We start from the raw sequence: 18,760 nt of genomic DNA, 5'->3' as shown, positions 1-18,760 counted from the left end.
GTCTGCACATCCGATGATCTCATACAGACTTACACAAGCACGCTCCTGAAGCTCGTTTTAACCTCTTCATAGGCATTTTTCAGATGCTTTGACTCTGATGTCATGTGCTTAATTCAAAACATCTCTTGCATGTTCTGCTGCTTGTACTTTGCAGGTCAAATGTGCACCATTTTCAATGATTTGCATTGGGATTTCTGTTTAGAGGCTGCTAGTTTAAGGTCAAAAAGCCTGTCTTTTAAAAGCCACAGACCCCCAAATATGATAAACCTCATGCGAGTGACCCCCATCCTAAAATTTAAAAGGTATCTAGCTTTTTGCATTAAGACCAACGTTCTACCGTTCAAACATAATGTTATAAAAGTTACAAATATTATTTGGAAAATAGTTTTGTTTCTATCAAGTTCTTACTCGGTACAGTATGTATGCATGCATGCTCACTCCTTTTATTTTTTTAAAATGTAATTTTAGTGCTGTAAAACGATTAATCATATCCAAAATAAGTTTATATACATTTAAAAAAATAATTATATATATATATATATATATATATATATATATATATAACAAACTTGTTTTAATCCATTTTTTTTATATATAATTATATTTACCTTTTGTTTTAATTTATAGCTTTTGTTTGTATATTTTACTCTGATTGTTAATTGGTTTTTAGATTTTTTTTTTTTTTTTATCAGATCTAGTCATTTTAAATATCTGTAAATATACTTGTTTTTAAATATTTTATTAATCATTTGTTTTTTTTTGATAATTTTTTAAAATTATCCAGCTTATGTATTTTAATTTAATTATTGTACATTTCCTCAGTTTTCGGTTTATTTTATTCCATTTTTTTATATTTTTGGTTATTTACTCATTTATTTGAATGTAATGATATTTTTATATCATTTAGTTTTTTCTTTATCTTTGTCTATTTAGTTTTTCTGTAAACATTTGCATGGACTCCCTGCACGCTCTTGCTCTGGTTTAAGGCTGAAAAGCATCGTATAAATACAGCATATAGGATTTGTTAACATGAACTTCAACCTAAGAAGAGTATCACACAGTGGAGCTCCTTAAGCAGTTGCAGTCTCCACCCTTGGGTGTAAGCCAGTGTTTCTGTGCTTGTGTGTAGGTCGTATTGCCCGGTGGAAGGTACCACAGCTTGTGTTTGATTTACAGTTCAGACTTGTCTGTCAGATCAGGGAGTGCTGGGGATTTTTACAAGCACAAATAAAACCGCAAAACAAAGGGTCCTTTAGAAAAGCAATCTGCTTGTTTGGAAGGCACCCAGAAGGCCAGTCGCGTTTCTGTTGCTATGTGACTTTTCACTGCTGTTTGTCACCGAGAAATAAGTCAAAAGATTTGCGAACAGCTACACAGATTTCCTGCCTACTGTGTTATTTACTTTGGCTTCGGCCGAGCCTGGATGACTTCAGATGTCTAAAAAAGCTTCAAAGCCTTTCTATTCTCTGAGGCATGTTCAGACATTTGGGCTTTACACAAGATTTGCTCATTTGGACCTTTTCTTCGATGCAATTCTCTTCACTCTTTTGCATGTATTGCATGCTATTTTTAGGGTCCTTTGATTGCCATGATGAGAAAATTGCAGACAGATTGACAGAATCCAGTCATGAACTTGGAAGTTACTGTATAATGCAGAAAATATTGGATGAATGAATTAAAATTAGGCCAGTGTGCTTGAATCAAATGGTGATATGGACTCATTTTTGTTAATATTAAGCTGCAAAAGGACTATTTAGATATGAATCTATGTAGATATGTTCTGCATGCCTCTATGAATGAATGGCACGGTTTCATTTACTACACGTGAACTGAAGCACGTGTGACACTCGCAGTGTTTTCAGTCGCTGTCATCTTCATAATTCATGAGCCTTTTGCCATTTATTTGAGAAAAACTATCATCAGATCATATATACACAGAAACCTAAAACTCTTCACAACAGCCTATCATAATACAAGTTTGGTTTAACTTGAAGAAATTGTGACATGCAGTATTTTACTATACATCTTGATGTACATTTATGCATTTAGCAGACGCTTTTTATCCAAAGCGACTTACAGTTTCTGATGTAATGCTACTACTGCTTATAAAATGATTATAACAACTTTATTTTTAAGTAATAATCATAGTTTTTCTTCAATGTTTTAATTTTAACTGTAAACCCGTTTTGTGCATGACTCTGCCAAAAATGCTTGTTGAATTTCCGTTTGATTAATATGAATAAGCTTTAAAAAAAAAAAGGAAATTATTTTCAGCTTTTTTTTAAGTATATTTATCAGTTCAAAATTAGACGTGCTTGATTATTAAAATGTAATCCAAAAAATAAATAAATAAAAATTGAAAGCACAGAACTCCGTAAACATAAAACGGAATTAGATTAAAAGGAAAACCTAAGTGTTTTTGTTAAACTTAATTTTTTTTTTTAAATGTTTCATGATTTAAATTAATTAGCCAATGCTTTTTAATACATTTAATTTAGTTAGAATGCATTCCAGTAGAAAAAGAAAAAAAAAAAAGAGTAAAATTTGTAAAAGAATAATAATACATAAATAAATAACAGAATTTAGGTCAAATTAAAGCAGATTTCTCAGCACCTCATTTCATTGCAACAGTAATTGGCTGTTTTACAGCACTACTTTGGAAACCTTTGGGCCTTGGCCGACTTTCTCATATCTGGGTTTTGAGTAACTCTTCTGGTGCACAGGTGAAAAAGACCCTTTTAAAGCATGAGAAATGTCATTCGGCTGCTCAGGACGTCCTTTCTCTGCCGGTTTCTGCCTCCTCTTGTCTTATATTCCTCTCCCCCGGCTCCTACAATAGACACTTTCTGAGATTACACTGGCTTTCATACAGGAGCTCTTGTGTCCGGCTGGAAGCGGGAAACCCGAGACGTCCACCGCTACCTTCTGCTTTTGCAGGCTTCTCTTGTGCTCCTGTTTGCAATATCGAGCCAAGGATCTGCAGATCCTGAATGTTCAGTAGGGTTTATTGGGCTCTTTGTCATGTGGTTGTTCAGAAGTAATTGAAGTCTTTGACAGGAGAATAAGAGAAATAATTTCAGGTGAGGTATCGGTTTCTGTGCAACCTTGAGCCTGTTAATCAGTGTAATGAGATGTGATTTGCATTGACAAAGTAAGCAAAAGTGAGACTTTCCATTGCAAACATTAATGACCACTGTATGTGATGCAGTTCATGCAAATATGGACGACTTCCAATAGGAATCAGCCATTAGAGGTCACATGACCCTCTTTTCTCACAGTGATTGGCTGTTGTGGTGATGGAATAACTTGGCAACCTTTATTATTTCAGTATGTCAGTAATTTTAACCTAGAGGACAACCTAGATCCCACCCAGCTGTTCTTGAGCCTGGACAGGATTGAACACGACCATACTGGCCAACTTTAAAGCTGTGGAGAGATCATATTCTCCTCTTCTCTTCAGTTTCAGTGATTTAATAACAAGGAGCTTCTCAAGCCTGCTTTAGTCTTCATCAAATCCTTTTAATTATACTCCACCCTCATCTAAACAGCACTTATTGTGTGCAATAGTAGTCTGTCTTATTGCTTTGTAAACTTCAGGCTAGCTGGTACTTTATATAGTTCAGTTTCAAGTATTCAGTGGGTTAATAAATCACCTGAGATTTTATCAATCATGCACATTTCAAATTAATATGCTAATGCCACAACTTCAGTTTCTCTCGCATTTAAACGTTTTAGTGCATGTCAAACACCACTTGTGCTTCTTAAAACAAATCTGAGCTTCAAAATCAGGCCAAAACTAGTCAAACAATATCATTAGACACATCATTATTCATGCATAAACGAATATAGAAGTGTATATGTTTCTAGAAATTCGGATTGGAAAAACTACTATATTATACATTTAAAAAAAATAAAATAAAACACTATATTGATTTCATTATTATCAAGTCATCATACAACCAAGATTTTTTTTTTATCCATTTCATTACTGCGAAAAATCAAGATATCGATTAAAATCTGAAATATTAATAATAATTCGTGCTATATTTAGATGATCAGTTTCATGTTGCTACCAGTTTGGTTTGACAAATGCATTACATTACTGTTATTATGCTATAATATTTTTTTGTAAATTTATTTTTATTTACGTTAAAAAAGCTTGGTTAAAATTGTATTCTTTCATTAGGCAACCTTTTTTTATTGTTTGCATAAATTTGATAAATTTTCATATATAAACAAGTTGTTTACATTCTTCAAAGCACTGAATGCAAGTTGTTTACATTAATTTGAGATCAAACGGAGAACAAACGGTCTCATTTAATCTTAATGGTATGAAATAAAAATGATTAAGTGATGAATATTGATACTGAATGGCATGGCCCAGCACTGGAATCAGTTGGATTGACAGCTGGGTTATTACACCGCAGACTGAAGTGTGAAACTCTTATGTAAAGTGATTGTGTTCTAGGGTAATTTTTCATGCAGGAGAGGTAATTTTAAAGCTGCCTCTCGTGTTGGCCGGCTGTTTTTGCATCCGTGCCACATCCTGAACTAAATCCTGGGATAAGTCCACCAACAAGCCTTCAAACGGCGGAGTGAGATTCAATCAATGCGTGGTGTAAACCATATGACCGGCCGCCTCCCAGCAGTTAAAGTGAGAACATCATCTGTATTTCCTGTATGAGGGTGAGCTCATCGCTCTGGAGTAACACACGCCATCAAACTCAGCCTTTCATCAGTAATAGAAACTCAGAGCTGAAGACAAGGCTTCTCAGAAACCATGTGTTTGTGCTGAAATAAATATGAATGAGAAATGAGCTGCTGTCAGCATGAATACAGTACAGTAACTTCACCACTGGAAATGCATTCATTTATTTCAATTCATTTAAATGCATTTTTCTTACTCTTTTATTATTGAATCTGCAGATTAGGACATAGTCCATTATGCATCAAATAAAAGCTATTCAAACATTTGTTAGTTGACATTAAAACAAAATATTAATGTTAGATTAAAAAATTTCAACTCAAATGTTTTCATACTACAATAACTGACTGGAAGTTAAAAAAAAAACAACTAAAACTGAAATAAAAAATAAATTAAACCTAAATAGTAATATGTAGAATAATAATAAATAATGCAAATGACAATCACATAAAATAAAAGCGAATTCAAAATATTAACAAAAACTATAATAATAATAATAATAATAATAATAATAATAATTATAATAATCGTCATCATAAAAACTATGGTAATCATGATATAGTTGTTTAGTGTTTTCATCCTTTTAATTTGATTTAATCATTTTCAAATTCATTAGAAGCAGCATACTGTAAATCTTAATTATGAAAACAATTAAATTGATTGTTAAAGTATGAACATAGTTCCATGGTTGATCATTAAATATGAACACAGTTGCTTTATTAATATTACTGCATAACTCTCATCCTTAATTCATGTATGGCTGACAAATGTATTGCATTAAATTTAAGTTTGTTGAAACTGTAGCGCAAATGTATTGATGTTTTATATGCAACTAAAAATATGTAAACATTTAAATGGATTATTTTCTAAGTGCATATACAGCTACTGTACAAGTATGTTAAATGACTTCTGTTATGATTGGCATATTAATGTGATCAGTGTTAATATGTGAATGTGGGCGGGGATATGTTAATGAGCTTATGGTTTAGTTTTAGTTATGCACACATGGTACATTTCAAATGCTTTAACTTCAAAATGGCAAGAGACTTCCTGTTTTCCATTATGACCCTTTAAATAGTTTCAAATCCAAGTTTTTTTTCCTCCCTCCTTTTTCTATTTGTAGCTCTGTAATCTCATCTGAGAACTCGCTTGCTACAAATCTGCAGTAATTTGAGATAATGCATTAGAGTAATGGTTTTTAATTGTGGGTTATTGCAGGCTGTTATTGAGCGCTGGTTTTCCACACTACAGCCGAGCTGTTTCCTCTCTCTGACACAGACCAGAGCCTGATAATAGTGTGTAATCGGAGAAACGCTCTCTCTCTCTCTATGTGTGTGTGTGTGTGTATGAGGCTGTTTGGTATAAAGCCCACGTTTTTTTTTTCTCTCTTTTCTTTCTTCACCTCAAACTTGGTCGTATTACCAAAAATAAAATACATTTAAATAAATCACTTCAGCTATAACTAAATAAATCAATAAATAAAATGTAAAAACAATAAGAATATAAATAATAGCAATATAAAAATATATAAAAATTGTATAATAGCTGAAAACGATTGATGCTTTAAGAACATTTAAAAAAAAAAAAGACATAAGTTAAGCAGATTCTTTATTCTCAATACAAAATGAAAAATATCATTCTTATAATGCACAAAAACATTTTATAAAAATTTTTTTTTTATTCAAAATCATTGCTTCTGTAATGTATTTCTATAAAAATCTAGTCTATTTATTCAATCCTGAATTTAAAAGTTTATAAGGAACAATAATATTTTTTATGTTACAAAATGTTTTATTTTATGCGTTATGTAAATTTTTATTTTTTTATATTTAAAAAAAATAAAGCATTTCTATTTTTTATTTATTTTTTATTAATAATCTTTTGCATTTTGGCATGAAATATGATGCTGTCATGTTTTCATAAGACTTCTTTGCTGGCCTAACCAAGGCTTCATGAGAAGGGAAATGTAACGTTGTCCTCTTTTCATAGTCCAGTTAAATCCTGATGTCTAAAGTCAAGTCCTGTCCTACAGTACACGTCCTACTGATTATACTATAGCTTTTACAAAAGTAGAGTGCATTGCAAACACTTTTTGTGTTGTTTAAGTATTTAGCATTAGATCGGTGAACAGTCCTGATGCTTTAACATCTAATGAAAGCAGACTTGACTGCTGTGGATCCATTAGTGTTCACTGAAGCAGGCACCTCAGGTGTTTAAACTCAAATGAGGGTCATTTCCCTCTCCTGACTGTTTTTCTTCATCTGATATGGGGTTTTTAGAGTATTATGATGTCTGGAGTTTATTTTCCGCAGCCGTCTGTTTGGAGCAGAAGCTGTTAATGATTGTGCGTGCTGCATTATGAAGCCGTGACACAATAGTAGTTGGTTTGAGGTGACCTGATGGGACTGTTAATGGAGGGTCTCGGGTCAGAGGCTGCTCTCTGATTGGCTGCTGCTGGAGGGGGGCGGAGACGCTCTCATGGGAAAGGAATGTGCTCCTGTATGAAGAGTGTTCCCGTCACAGGCGTCTGCGGATGATGTCATTTCTGAGAGATCCCGCTCCAAATATTTAAAACCATTTTTTTGCTTCGTTTTGATCGAAATCAGTCAAACATTTTGATCCCAAACTATCAATATTAAAGTTTTAAGTGTTTTTTTTTTTCTTTTCTTTTTTTTTTCTTTATTTGCTTATTCCTAAATACAAAAGTTATAAAATTTTAAAAATGTAAAAAAACACACTTTTTAACAAAAAAAATGACTTTTTTCTTTAGTCATGTATTTACTTATGACTAAATGGAGGGAAAAAATAAAATTGAAGAAATCTTTTTGGTGTTATTTTTTTCTTTATTCATTTAATTATGACTAAAAAAATAATGAGAATAAATTAATTTAAATAAAAATTAAATTACCCTGATTTTTTGGGAAATCTTTTATAAAAATGTAAATATGCTCATGAGCATGTAAAAGCAAACAAATGTAAAAAAAAAAATTTTAAATATAAAAAAAAATTTAAGAAATCAAGTGACATTATTGTTTTCATGAGACACTGCATCAGCAGGTTTTGCATGTGTATGTGCAAGCTTTGTTTTCTGAAAATACAAATCTGTAGTTTTGATGCTCATTTATGATCTGAATAAATGTTTTTGATCCCAAACCGTGAGCACGACGCTGAAGTGTTCCTGAAGTCTGTGGAAATGCTCAGTACAGCCTTGTGAGATCCTGTTTCATGTCATTCTTGTACGTCAGCACTTTTAGATTAGAGGCCTGATGGGCTTAAAACCTGATATTTGAAGAGAATGAGCGTGATTGAGCAAGTTTTACTACTTTTTCTAGTCTGTTCCATCAGTGTACTTCAGTGCTAAATGATATGTTATAAAGAGCATGATGAAACACACATGATGTCATGCAGTTATACTGTCTGGGCATGCTGGTATCAGACAATGATGATTGATTGCTACTGTATCTCAATGGGTTAATCTCACCTCATCCAACATTTTTATTTATATATGTATATACACACACACATATACATACATTTACATACATGGACTTGACAATTATGCACCAGCTCAAATTAAACCGTAATGAGAGTTTGAGAAATGTGGTTAGCTGAAAAAAAAAAAGGTAAACATGTAAGTTTTTTTTTTTTTCATAAACATACATTTTTCCTTTAGGCATTATGAATATTTGTTTTTTTTCTAAATTTTCTAAAGTTTTATTTATAAATTATTATTTTTTTTGTTATTCACTATGTATAAATTGGTAGTTCCTGGTTTATTTATTTGTTTTGCCTTTTTGTAAATTTATGTATGTTATTATTATTTATACATAAGTATTTGTGTAAATTAGTATTTTGTATTCAGTTTATTTTTATTTAAATTAGTGTCTTTTTATACATTAACATGTTATTTTATATATATATATATATATATATATATATATATATATATAATTTAGTGCATATATATATATTTACTTATATTATTTATAATTTAATTTAGTATTTATTTTCATAATTTAGTATATTTTGCTTCTTTTATTTTTATAATTTATTTATAAATAAATGATTTATCTATCATGATTTTGCCATATTTACTACTTTTCAAGCCTGTTCAGTCAGTGCACTTTTGTGCAAAATAAGTTATAAACCTCAAGATGAAACGCACAATATCATGCAGTTATTATACTTCTAAGCCTGGTTTACAGGCAGTGAATCATGCTGATTATTACAGTATCCTGATGCATTAATCTGCTTAACTCGTCCAACATCGTCACCCGAGTTGGCCGGTCCCTGCATCTTAAGAGAACGATTTCTAATACTTTCCAGAACGGTATAATCAGCGCTCGCATGTATAACATGTTGGACCGCGCTCGTTCCCATCTGTGGGTCATGACATCATCACCCTTGAGGTAATGAGCCGAGCCGCAGGAAATGAGCAATCATCTTTTTAATGGGGATTGATAATGCTTTCGAAGCCAGATTAAGAGCCAAAGTCAAGTCAGGCTGTCTAAGAGGAATCACAGGTGTCTCTGAGAAATGTTGAGTCCGATGTGAGCCACAGACGCTGTCCTGAACATAATGAGGCTTTCTTTTGAGTGTCTAACAAAAGAAGCGGTCTGCTTTATTTATGGATCAGCTTTAAGAGGCCCACCAAACAAACGGCTCTGTGTCCAAGTGTTCCCGCGGCGGCTCTGTGATTTAATGCATTCAGCAACATTTACAGCTCATCGCAGTGTTTTCACAGTGTCCCATGTGAGGCTGGATGTGTTTGTCTGGGAGGCTCTCTGTGACTCTTGGCTTGTCACATGACACAGGAATTACTCTCAAACCCCTCGTTGAATTAAACTGTGACTGGGTTAATGTGTACTCGAGATTAGGCTTTATTTCCTATTAATAACAAGTCATAAAACAACTTGTGGATTTGCTTCAATAAACTTTTTTTATTATTATTTGGTTAGCTGAACGTATTTGGCATAAAATATTTACTTTAAATTCCCCTGAAATTGAGTATTTCTATAAACCGACAACAGATTTGAATGCTCACAGTTTGATGTCAGATTAAAACTATTTAATTATTTTCAGCACGTTTTTTTTGTTTTATTAGAAATTATAAATATTTTTAGGGAGCGTTTTCCTTTTTTTTTTTTTTTTTTTTATGCTGTTAAATTGGTATTTTTTTTATATATAATTTTATTCAATTTCAGGATTTTTTTCTGTTTAGTTTTAATTCATTTTAAAGTAATTCAACAAATTATGATTTTTTTATATTTTAACTTGTTAAATTTTACATGATTATATTTTAGTTTTTATTTAAATGTATTTTGCCCCTAATTGTTTATCAACTCCTAACCCCCATGGGGTTTTCTGGCTCCCAGTTTGGGAAACCCTGCCCTAAAGAAACAACAGCGCTGATAGATATCAGATCACTTTAATTATTTGGTGTTGCAACATTTTTCCATTTAACAGACTCCGAGGTCAATCGTGAAGTTTGTCGCTCCTTTTGTTTGAAAGTTGGCCGTGAGTCAAGAGTTGCTTCCTGTTTACAGCGTCCAGGTGCGTCCAGTCCCACATTAACTCAGAGATTTACTGCTTCTGATTGAAGGACTGGCAAACAGGAATTTAATTTGTCTACTATAGTAGACATTTGTTTAAATAGTAATATTGAGAAATATTTTTTAATTTTTAAATAGCCGTTTTCTGTTGTGATATATAGTAAAATGTAATTTATTGGTATTATCGAAGCAGGATTTTCAGCATCATTACTCCAGTCTTCATTGTCTTATAATCATTCAGAAGTCATTTGCATATGCAAATTTACTCCCCAAGCAACATTTCTGATTATCAAGGTCTAAAACGGTAAACATTTTTGTGGTAGATTTCTGATAAGAGAAATAGAAAGTTCATAAGAGCAGCGTTTATTTCCAAACGAAATCATCTTGCAGCGGCTGTATTTAGTTTCTCTGTTGAGGTACAGTAACTAGACCTTCAGCCCTTTTTCTTTCATTTGAGCTTTGTTTCATCTATGGGAAAACCATGTATTTCTGAGCAACGTTTGTTCATCAGGTTTTCCTCTTGGCCGTGATCCACGTGAGGAATGTGAACCGTGTGCTATAAGCTTGTGAAGATTGATGATGGTCTTTGTTTCTCTCGATCCCGTTCTCCATGCGTTCAAAGAGCTCTTAAAGAAATAGCTCACCCTCAGGCCAGTCAATATGTAGATGAGTTTTTCTTCATCAGATTTAGAGAAATGTAGCATTGCATCAGTGTCTCATCAATGGATGCTCTGCAGTGAATGGGTGCCGTCAGAATGAGAGTCTGATAAAAACATCACAATAATCCACATGACTCCAGTCCATCAGTTAATGTCTTGTAAAGACAAAAGCTGCATGTTTAGAAGAAACATTAGGATGTTTTTAACTTCACATGAGCCATCGATCCGTAATAACACGAAGTGTTTTCATCTGAATCAGGAGAGAAATCTGCACAGATGAAGCACCATTTACAAACCAAAACAGATATAAACAAAGCCAAAACAAATATGTGGCTGGATTTGAATTTTGAGAGACTTTTACTGGAGGAAGCAATGTTATGGATAATGGACTCTTTTGCATGTTTTTATCAGCTGTTTGGATTCTGACGGCACCCATTCACTGCAGAGCATCCATTGGTGAGCAAGTGATGCATTGCAATATTTCTCAAAATATGATTTAAAAAAAACCTTATCTTCTTCTTGAGTGTCAACAAATGTTCATTTCTGACTGAACTATGCCTTTAAGATCTGTCCTTTTTGTGCATTTCATTGCAAAAGCATGGTTTTGTAGGAGTTGAAGAAGCTCTTCCCGAGATCTCTTCAGAGCTTTTAAATCAGAGGTTTTATATGTATTTCAGTGGGAACACTTGACTGAACCTTTAAGGCTCTTTATGAGCTCTGCGTTGAGTGTCCTTTAACACCGTACAGTCAGATGCAGATGATTGAAGTTGACCCTCAGCCTCCAGTGATGGGTTTGGTTTGAACATCTCGACTGAATCAGTAATCTGTGTGTCACGAGGACGTGAAGTGTCTAAGTGTGTGTCATTACACAGAACAGGAGTGTGTTTGTTTCCTCTAGTGAAATGTTTATTGTTCACGGTTCCTCTTCAGTCGTGTCCTGCGGCTCAGGTGTGGTTCTGCACTTTCTGAATGGAGCAGGAAACCCCTATTGAATTACCAGCAGGCATGACTTTACAACACAAACACACTGATGTTCTCCAAAAACAACCAGCGTCTCTAAGGAACTGCCATCATTTGTCAAAGAAATTGTACAAAAGATCCCTTTTTTTATTTCCAGTATTTCATTTGCAAGGCAGTGTCGTGTTAAACCGTACAAGATCAAGGATCTTAATAATAATGAAGTATAAATGAGTAAATAAAAGTGAGTAAAGATTAAAAAAAAATCTGTAAAAATAAATAATTAGAAAAATGGTATTATTTTAATTAAAAATAATTATTAAATCTGTTTAACAATAGTAAAACATTTGTTTGGGCTGGTGAGTCTTGATTTTTATAAATGAGTTCAATCTGTCCATTTCAGTGAACCGATTCAAAACTTTGTGTGCCTTATAAATCAATTAAATGTTTAAAATGATCTATTAAATTAATTTATTTGATACTTTTTATTTATTCAACGCATACTATAATTTATTAAGCACGTTGTAATTTATGCGGTTTAGATCAGAGCAAATGCACATTGCACATGGATTATATTATTTAATAATTCAGATTTATTATACTTTAATTTACTTATATATAAACCTTGTCCAGTCCTCGTCTCATAAAACATTAGTTTTCCCTTTTGACCAGTAGGTAATATAATTTGTTTTATCTTGTATATCTTTATTTTGAATTTGATTTTATTTAAGCTTTATTTTATTTTATAATTTTTTTTCATTATCATTATTTCTATAGTAGTCGTGGCCCAGCCCCAGTCCTCTGGTGTGGTGAGTGATGAGCAGTGGATTGTGTGTAAACCGGTCCTGCTTCCGCTCTTCCTCCAGTGTTGTCGTTTCGTTTGCTTTGTCTCCATGGAGACCAACACAAGCATTCCGCTCTTTTCCTTAATCATTTATCTCGGAGTGTACAGGCGGATGTTGGTCAGATTATGAATGCTGCTTGTATTTCACTCCTTACGAGACGATCACCTGCTGCTTTTGTTTTAATCTTACTTGTGTTTTAGTTTCACTGATACTTATGACTTTTGTCAGCCTGCCAGGCACTCGAATAATGCGATACTTAGCCATGTGAGTCTCATCAAAACCTGTCTGGGACATTAATGCCAAAACTAAAGAGTGAGACCTTTGGAGCCTTAAGGTCATAATTGAAGCCGTCATTAACAATAACCACAACAAGATTTTATTAGCATTTTGTTAAATTATCAATATAGTACATCAGGTATTTAAATTACTTAGTGTTTTAATTCAGAACAGCATATAACAAAGTATATATATATATATATATATATATATGATGTATGCATGTATTAATGTATATGTATTTATGTGTGTGTATATTAGTTGTATGCATGTATGTATAAAGCATGGGTTTTAAGCATTTATGAAAATATAGAGGTTGCTTAACAGTCATAATATTAATGTAAAAAAACGCTCCTAAAAACCGGTTTTGTTTGTCTTAACGCAAAATATTTCCAGGTTTTGTTTTTGTATTGTAATGTTGCGTGGACAGGTGTTATGCGATTCATCCTCCCCCCAGATCTACTTCAAACCGATCTGACTCTTTCTGGACCGTTTTCCCTTTCCCAAGCCTCTCATAATGTTGAGTTGTTGCGAGATTAGAGATGTAATGTAGATCTGTATGATGCCGTTACTCCGCTCGCCTCAAACGCATTTCCAGATGGGCCGCTGTCAGACGGCCAGGCTTAACTTTGACAGCTTCAACTCATCTCACTTCTTTTGAAAAATCTCAGGGAACCATAAATCTCCCTGTGCTCTTTGTTGAATCTGATCGTGGAGGCTTAAATGTATATATGCTGGTGGAAAATAATTTAGGGCTTTTCCAAGACGTCTCCTTTATCTTTGAATGCTGGCCTTCAGGAAGACCTCGACTAACAAGGTCCCTCGGGTTGCTATGTCTTGTTTTAACTGATGATAAGTGACTGGAAAAGACCTTGGGTTTCACTTCTGTCTGTATTTTTAGTGAGATCAGAGGGTTTCTGGGTGAAGCAGTGTTTCTCGGGTTATAATGGTTGGTTGGGTTCAGGAGACCCGATCTGAGGAAATCTGCTGCCTCTTTCTCACCTAATCTCATAAAAGAAGCCCTGGGAAGCAATTAATTAATGGTGCAACGATTTACAGAATGTTACAGAACTGTGCAAAACTGTTTTTAACCTCCTTAGTTTTCTCATTCTGTATGGTGTTCCACAGGGCTACGTTCTCACCCTCTTAAGTTTGTCAGGATGAGGAAGACCACTCTATTTTCTTAAGTGTTTTGCATGTACACATTTTAGCCTACAAATCAACAGAACATTATAACATCATTTTCATAAAAATTATGCACAGTGAGTCTCTTACAGTTCCTATTGTTTAGGTTTTTTTTAAGTGTTTAGCTGTTTATCACCATTTTTACCACCGTTTTTTTTAAGTTGCTCAAGTCATAAGTTAATGGTAATATAATTGATGTTACCATGACACAGCATTTATAGCATTACACTGAACAAAACAATGACTTACATCCACAGCATTTATAAAATTATTTATTAGCTATATTAAAGTATTGTAATTAAAATTACATGTATGAATGTTTTTATAATTTATGTAGTAATAAATCTTTAAAAACTATTTTTATTTTGAATTGCACTAATTATAGCATTATTCATAAGTGTAATGCCAAAAATTTATAATATTAAAATAAAAGTTTGATAATTGATTTTAATAATGATATAAAGCAGTATTTATAAATGCAATAAAATATGAATTATTATTACAGTAATGAGTATCAGGGATGTAATTGTCATGAAAATGTCATGAATGTCATTATGTTCAAAACAATTCCTCTCTTTTTTTGATCTTTGGACTAAAATATAAGCAATACATGTTTTTGTTTTTCTCAAGTTTAGTTTCATCTTTCAACGTTAAACATTAACGTCTTTTAAGAATCAGCTCATTTGACTTGCATGAAAAATGAAAACACTTTCGTTCTAACCTTTCAGTGTCTGTAAACATTTATATATCAGAAAGAGCAGTATAAATTGTAATGGCATGACTCAAGGTGTTTATGGCCTGTTATGAATGCGGCTGTTTGATTAAACGCAGTTAATTTGATTCTCCGTGTAGAGAATCAGATTTGCTCTTCAGGATCACGTCATGTTTGGTGATGGTGGCTCCAGCTGCTCACATCATGCTTCTTGACTTTTATAAGTGTTTGTTGATTTTCTCCAGGCCTGTTCCCATGGAGATCTCAATAATAAAGCTCAGGACATTTCTAACCTATGCTAAGTCAGTCTTTACCCACTCTGATGCTAAAACCTTTGCAAATGCATTCAAGAGGAATTAGAGCAGGATTTTAAAGCTTTTTTATTATTGTTGATTATTCTGAAGCATTACTGAATGGGCCTTTATTACAGGGTCATGTATTATTTTGCATGTGATCTATATAATTTGTATGTGGTCAGGGACAGACCGTGTGAAACTCACTTTATCCTTTTGTGTGATACTCTTGTCTTTATGGTTTGTACTATATGCTTTAATAATCCATATAAAGACAAAACTCTTATAAAATTGTAATATATTAAATATTGATATTTTATTTATTTAAGTGTATATTAATTGTTTTACAAATTGATATGTATCTTTTTTTTTTTTTTATTTACTTGATAAATTCAGTTGTTCCTCATGTGGAAAGCTGCATCTTTCTTTTGGATATGTACTATTATGTTTTTAAATTACATTTACTGAGCTGCTGCATGGGAGCCGTTCTAATGCTATAAAATTAAAGATGATGTTCCATACAGCAAAAAATTAACGGTAACTAAAACTTGTAAAACGAAAATTTTAATGGGCATAATTAAGTGTGAAAATAACTGAAGGATATATCTATTTTATGATAACTTAAGTAATGATAAACTAACTAATGATCAACCGATATTGTTTTTTTTGTTTTTTTTTTGACTGCCAATATTTTGAAAAAACAGGGGCCATTAGCCGATATAAGACCGATATCATTTCTATTTTTGTTCATTATAAATATTTAAGAAATTTCAAATAATTTGAAAATGAATTAAAAAATAAATTTTTTATACTTTGATAGTGTTTTTCCACAAATATTTAATAAAAATATAATTAAAAAGGAAGTAAACGCTGTAACCAACAATGCACTCAGTATTCTGGGAAGTTTGTGCGCACTGGGAATCATATTTTTTAAATAAAGCAAGGGTAACACTAATTTTACATAAAGTAACACAGTGAAAATGACATGATTATGACCGTAGGCAAATGCACAAAGCACAACATAATTTGAAATCACAAGTTTAAAGTTTAAAGCATTCAATTCACACAAACCGAATGTGTCACAGCTGGATTCGACTAATTTGATAATGTTTCATTAGCCATTCAAAGATTTTTTTTTTTAATTTATATAAATGCATATTTGCTTAATGCTGACTACAAACGAGAAAGTATTATAATGTTTGTCTTTCTAATAATATAAAAGCAATCGTTATAATACTTTATGAATACATTAATTCCTTTGTTTAACCGTTTTATCAGATTATTAGACAGACTTCGGTCTGTATTTAGACAGAACTATTAACAACAACATTAAACAAGAGGGAGAATGTGTGCATATGTGATAAGGTGCTTCCATTCTCCGCGCTGTCAAAATAAAAGTTCTGCCTTCAACACATCAGCCAAGCAGAAAATCTTGAAAAATGACACATATCGGCCGATATATCGGCCTTGGTGATATATCTGACGACCACAACAACTAACTTTATAAACATGATTTTGGTTTCTGTACCCATGTTTAAAAAAAAAAAATTACAAATACAATGAATATACCAATATCGGTACTCTGTATCAGCAAGTACCAAAAATAAGTTATCGGTTTCGCCAGAGAACTGGAAAAGTAATATCGGAGCATTCCTACTTTCTCAGTAAATTCTTTCTCTTTTCTTTTGGTCTGATGTGCTCTAGATCTTCATGTTTTGTTCTAGTCCTGTAAGTGCATGTTTGCTCTGATAGTACTGACTCATGTCAGGGCGTATTGTGCCGATGATCGGTTGTGTATTATCGTAATTGGATTATGTCAGTGTTTGGACAACATTTTGGACACTTTAGTAATCAGGCGTTTTAGCCATCTGTTTGGATTATCCTCATTGGATTCATCCGGTTGGAATGAGTGTTTCTGAGACTAATGGAATTGCAAGATCAACTAACAAATCGTCAAATGTGCTGGTGTGTTTCCAAGTGCTCGGCTCAAGAGTTTTAAAGTGAGTATCTCATATTTCCTGTCATGTAGGAAATGCTTGTAGTATTATTCTGTATGTGTCCTTCCAAGCTTGTTCAGGCTGGATTTTCCTTGGGACTTCCCTGCGTTTTATTGGTTCTCCTCAAATGACCTCCTAAAACAATGACTGGCCCGGATGACCTTCTGCTTGCTCGTGCTGATTTTTTTGTTTTGTTTTTGAAGGGAGACAAACTGACAGTTTATTGGGTCATTTACATGTATTAATTATTTAAATTATTATTAAAAATTATTTAAATATGTATTTTTGTACATAGTAAAGTTCTAAAAAAAAAGTACAATAAACAATTATAAAATAATAAATATGCATTGATAAAAAATAATGCATTCTTTAAAATACATTTAATAAAATACGTAAATGAATGGATAATTTATTCAAATTAGATTATTATAAAATGTATACAAACCATAGAATAAAATAATTGTTATAGATATAATTAAGTTGTTATAATTAATAACTTTTGTTTTATATATGTAAAATAATGATTCTACAATTTATTAATTATAGAATACATTTTAATATTTATACAAATATTATGCATGCCTTTAAATATATTTTAAGAATATGTATAAATATATTTAATGTTTTTAATAATTTAATGCATATATCCAAACAAATAAGTTAATAAAATATGTTTTGAGATCATAACTTGGTCTGTAATCAGGTCAAAGCTGTATTTTTACGTCACTCAGCATCATAGTTGCACAGAACTGCATTTAAACACTGTTTGCACTCTTGTGTGTTTTTAGCAACTTTCCAAAACTTGCTGTGGTTCATCTATAATTCATGACCGGTTTGATACAGCTCCTGCTGTAATGGTAACCCCTCTTTCTGCTGTTCTCTGAAAGTGCTTGTGTTTGTTGTATTGTTGGGCTGTCCGGTGGTGTAGGGGCTCCTCGTGAAGGTGGGATGTGCCGGGTGTCAGTGCTAATGAATTATGTTCAGTCTTGAGAGGATCTGAGCTTGTTCCCAGCTTCTCAAATGCTGCCAGAACATTCCACCGTCTGCCTCGTGGTACCAGTGGCGGAAGAGTAGATAACAAACATTTATGAGGAATCAAGTTATTTCTATTCATCTTTGTTTTGTACATAAGCTCTCAGAAAAAAGCTACAAATGTTAAGATCAAGGTACTTTTGAAAACTACCTCAGTGACCGCTTTTTAGATTTTATAACACAAAATATGTTAAAATAAATCAACATTTGAAAAATATTGATATTTTATTTTAAAAAAAGTTTCAATTGTATATTGTATGAATTTTACATTGATTAGATATTTTATTTCTTATAAGTGTTACAATTTAAAATTAAATTAAATTCATTTCAATTTGTCAATTTTCAATTTTTATTGCTTTTACAAATACTGATTTTGCACATTTTACATTTATAAAAAATCATACAAGAAACAGTCTATGAATAAAAACACATTTTAAATGCTCCATTTCAATTTTATATTAGTTTTATTCATTCATCAAAAATGTTAGAATACAATTAATCTACTACTGTGTTATTATACTTTTTTTATAAATTGTAATAATAGTTT

General features: G+C 32.4%; 1 protein-coding gene across 2 annotated transcripts in view; it reads left to right on the top strand.

Annotated features, from left to right (window-relative positions):
- The window catches only part of LOC127968316 (filamin-B), an 82,664-nt gene that overhangs the window by 11,066 nt on the left and 52,838 nt on the right, over nt 1-18,760 (top strand). The gene's annotated exons all lie outside the window — the stretch shown is intronic.

The sequence above is a fragment of the Carassius gibelio genome, chromosome B11, assembly GCF_023724105.1.
Source record: "Carassius gibelio isolate Cgi1373 ecotype wild population from Czech Republic chromosome B11, carGib1.2-hapl.c, whole genome shotgun sequence".
In the NCBI taxonomy this organism is placed as follows: Eukaryota; Metazoa; Chordata; class Actinopteri; order Cypriniformes; family Cyprinidae; genus Carassius; species Carassius gibelio.
Note: the sequence above shows the minus strand (reverse complement) of the source record. Positions and strands in the feature narration are given on the sequence as shown.